The 4575-nt window shown below is 34.4% G+C and overlaps 1 protein-coding gene across 1 annotated transcript in view; it reads left to right on the top strand.

The window, feature by feature from the left end:
* Positions 1-1286: 1286 nt before the first annotated feature.
* Positions 1287-4575, top strand: part of LOC108732833 (glutathione hydrolase 1 proenzyme) — a 14780-nt gene continuing 11491 nt past the window's right edge. The window contains exon 1 of the mRNA XM_018463815.1: positions 1287-1500. The gene's annotated coding sequence lies outside the window, so the exon portion shown is untranslated. The remainder of the gene's footprint in view (positions 1501-4575) is intronic.

The following is a 4575-nucleotide window of genomic DNA, read 5'->3' as shown; positions in this document are numbered from 1 at the left end:
AACAGGGTGTTAACAATCAACTACGTTCGATGTATATTAGATACCTATGTAACTCAATACAACTTAAAGCAGTATTTGTAAATAATAATAGAATTTATTTTTAAAATCGTGTAAATTATATCGGTACGTTAATATTTATTAAATAAAATATATTCTGAAACAACTTTATTTGAACAGCAATCCTTTACAACAATGCCATTAAAAGAACAAAAATTTATAGGTACATTGTAATCCACCAAAACAGTTAATCAAACTAGATTGATGTTGTTTGGTTTTTCCTCGAGTAAGTAAGTATATAGGGAGCCATTTTGCTTTAATGGTGATCACACACAGATCAACTCTACTTGCTGCCATTAAACAATGTTTTATGAATTATTACAAACACCGTGACGAACGCCATCTGTAGAATATTGCTACATTTTGTAGGATTCAGAACTATTCGACAAGGTCCATATATATCAATTTGTCAAACTTGTCTCCGATGCTGGATATGGACCTCGGAAAAAGTTCACTACTAGTGTTAGCGAAACGTTAGACGTTAAACTCCAACTGACGACGACCTTTAGACCCCAATCAGGACAGGGTCAGTTCATTCCCTCTTATGACCAATTTGATCTCTTTGACATTTTAAGCTGTAGCATAGTTCAGGACCATGTCTTATACCTAAAACTCAAATCCCATTACCGTTATTCCTATCTGATTCGCCCCAAAATAATCCTTAGCGAGAAATTTCAACGGTCTGAACTTGATTTTTTCTAGAAAATACTGCAAATGGCGCAGTAAACGCCATCTGTAGTACGATGCTACATTTTAGGATTATGCTCCAACAAGGTCCACTTGTGTGGATATCTACTTGCTGAAAACAAAAAAGTTGGTCTGTGTTCTGTCGGAGCTGCCTGCGACGCGCTGATGAGATCCGAAAAGATCGAAATCGCGATCCGCGTCTGGCAGTTTCGACAGAATACAGACCACTTCGAATTATTTTATTTGATTTTTTCTGTTCGGCAACAAAAATCATAATGCTTCTGCTGATAACTACTTAGGATCAATTGAAACAGCAAAGATCTAATTTTTCCAGCAACTGTGTCTGGTATTTTCAATACGCCTACTGAGATACCCAAAACAAAGAGCAATTTCGGTCCACCAGGTAATTCGACGTTGATGATGCTCCATCCTTCTGGAAACTGCTGATGAGTGATGCGCACATCTGGTCTTGCCCTGACACACACATATACATAAACAACACACAAAGAACAGAAGAGACAAACCAGACAGACAAACATCGCTTTATTCATCAGTTTATTACAATAACCGGATCGACTATTAAATCATTTGGCAAGAGAAAATCCCTACCTATACTATACTGTAGTAGTATTAGTAACGTATGATACTTTCCAAACAAACGCATTGAAATGACCTAGTCTTCAGTTGTCGGTACCAGCTCGTCCTTCGCATTACATCCAAGTGAAGTCAAATTTTTATAATACTTACGAACTAGTAGTAAGTACAATAACATTATTCATGTAGTGTCTAAAGATTAACAAACTAACGCAGTGCAATTTTATAGCGTAGTATTTAATAGTATAATAAGTGAGAATTAAATAATTTACAAGTGAAAAAAGTAACGTATGCAAAATTGTGGTATCTTTTAAGACTTTGCTTTTATGATCTTGTGGAATGCGTGGATGGAGATTTTACCGGTAACTAAAACTTCCAGTATTAAAAATCTACATATTTTTATGTAACCAGCAAATGTAAAAAGTGTATGACTATTATCAAGTGTAATATAATTTAATTGTATTTTTTCTGGATTATTNCGTAGTCTGGAGGGACTGCCCGCCCATCAGCATTACTGGCTAGTGGGAATGAAACACCCAAAAGTTTTTTTTTTTGTACAACCAGTCTTAGGACTGACAACCTTATTTTTTTTTAATTAATTTTTCAAATAATTTAGACATTAATAGGGGAAAGCCATCTCTGCCCAAAACATTTTTTATTACTTTTGAAACTAGTAGAACTATGTGATGAACTCGATGACTTTCCATTTTTTATAAAACAAAAAATCATTGCTTTAATTTTCGGGTCATCAACAGGGAGCGGGCATGACACCATTATCAGAAATGTACCTAGGACGTTAAGTTACTATTTGAGGAAATCTAGGTTCACATTTCTCAGTCCATAAAATTTTGATCGTAGACCTAATTACGGACCTTAAGTTTTATAATAACTCATTTCCATGTTTTCCCTTATCTATATGAGTCTCAGTTTTTTTTTTTTAATATTATTAATTATTGTAAAGTAATAAGAAACAATTGAAATAGCAACAAATTAACTAGACAAAACGTGATTTATCCATTGTATATTTTTATTGTTTTGTTATTGTTAATAGTTTTCCTTAATAATTTTACCAAAAAATGTCCTTTTACTGAAGTATATTTTTGGAATCTATTGAACTTTTAGGAATTGTATAAGTGAAATTAGTAATTAAAAATGTCATAGTTACGGATACTTAGTGGAAAATAAAAAATTTCTTATTACTCCACCCTAAAGGGTACTGCTAGGGTGTGGTTATAAAAAGCAATTTTCGTGGGTTTTAAAATATATCGTGCGTTAGCTTAATGGTTTTCCGTGAAATTAAGGGTAAGTCTCTAAAAGGTCACCCCCATTGCCCCATTAATTTACCCCCAAATGCGAGGGCGCAAAGGTTGGTCATTCCTTTTAATGATGACTCCTTTAGGATCAAGTTAGATTAGGGTAAATACTTTTATCTTCTTTCGGAGTTTTAAATATTTGATGATCAGTCAAATAATTTTAGTAGATCGTAACGAACCTTGGTGTAATCCATATTTTTCCAAATGTAATATTTATTATGCTTACATGGTTTTAAAGAGGGGTAGGTACTAATAACTGAAAATTTATACACCGTCATGTGGGGTGTTATTTGAAAGGTCAAGTAAGAAAGAATTTGAAAATGTTTTTTTTTTTTAATTTTACATGTCATATGTGTAGAAATATCTCCAAAATGTTAGGAGCTACTCCAAAATCATGTTCTCACCCATTGGATTTTAATTCGTTTATTATGGCTCCGCCTGTATTGACCAACCGCTTAATATGAAGTAATTGTACTATCACTTTGGTTTTCATATTAAATTCTCTGTAGTAAAGTTTGGATATAATGACTCCGTTTAAAAGGACATATCGTTTATTGTGACTGATTCTCAAAAAATCATATCCGGCTATAGTGACCCAAATGATTAATAATAACATTTTCGCTCNATATAATTTGAAAATTCTAAACAATGAAATATCTGTATCTTATTTGACTCGAGAGTTTCCAATTCGATTTGTAACAATAAAATGAATTTCTGTTGCATTTTTTTTTTCGTGCCAGTTAAATTTTCATTTGTTATTTTTTTACACTACTTATATCATTTTAAAACCAAATTACGATTACGTAACAAAACCAGGTATTTCCACCTGTACATATGTGTGCGGTAAGTTATTTTTGATTCTACACTAAACCTTTAAAGCTTTTTAACCACAATTAATTCAGATTTTATGACTCACAATCCTCTTGAAATTACTGCCAGATATAACAACAATAGCAACAATACAAACACGTATAGTAGATATGCTATAAATATAGTAGTAACACTTGTTTATCAATATACATATAGAATGTACTTATTGTAACGTCATTTTTCACCTCTGGAAATTACCCAGTAAACCGTTTACCAATTTCTATTTAATTAGAGGCTCAAAATAGTTTTATTTAAAAGTACCCGAGTACCAAAATCTAGAACTCTACTCAAAATGGAAGGAGTAGTAAGGATATAAAGCAGATGATAGCGCAAAGTGGAGTCACCTTCAAAAAAAAATAAGTCACTTCTATGCTCGCGAACGATTAATTTAGAAATTCGAAAAAGGTTGAAAAAGGTGTATGTTTGAAGCACAGCGCTGTACGGGTGCGAAACATGGACAGTGAGGGCGACGGAAAAAATGGTTAGGAGCGTTCGAAATGTGGTGTTACAGGCGAATGATGAGGATAGAGAAGGTTAGAAATGAAGAGATATTAGAAAGAATAAGAGAACAGAAGACTCTATGGAAGTCAATAAGAAATAGGTGAGATAGGTTGGTAGGACACCTTCTCAGGCATGAATGGCTAGTCAGAGATATATTAGAGGCAGAAACGGGAGTTAGGAGGGGTAAAGGTAGACCTAGATTAGATTACTGTTCGCAAATAGTTAAGGATGTAGGATGTTCTAGTTTTAGGGAAATGCGAAGATTATCTCAGGATAGGAAAGAGTGGAGGTGCGTGTCCAACCAGTACCGAGCGGCATGACTTAGAGGTCTAGAACATTACTTAGCATTCGGGAGGACGCCGGTTCGATTCCGGGTCCGTCTGCCTTGGTTCAAGTTTTCTGTGGTTTCCTTGGATCACTTAGGCAAATGCTGAGGCAGTAATATTCCACAGATAATCTTTCACTCTCTTCTGTCTTCATTTCGTCCGTCTCATCTTTCTCACCCGAACCACCACCCACCCATTCCCACGATTCCTGAAAGCAGGCTGAAGAG

The sequence above is a fragment of the Agrilus planipennis genome, unplaced genomic scaffold (assembly GCF_000699045.2).
Source record: "Agrilus planipennis isolate EAB-ADULT unplaced genomic scaffold, Apla_2.0 scaffold68, whole genome shotgun sequence".
NCBI lineage: Eukaryota > Metazoa > Arthropoda > Insecta > Coleoptera > Buprestidae > Agrilus > Agrilus planipennis.
Note: the sequence above shows the minus strand (reverse complement) of the source record. Positions and strands in the feature narration are given on the sequence as shown.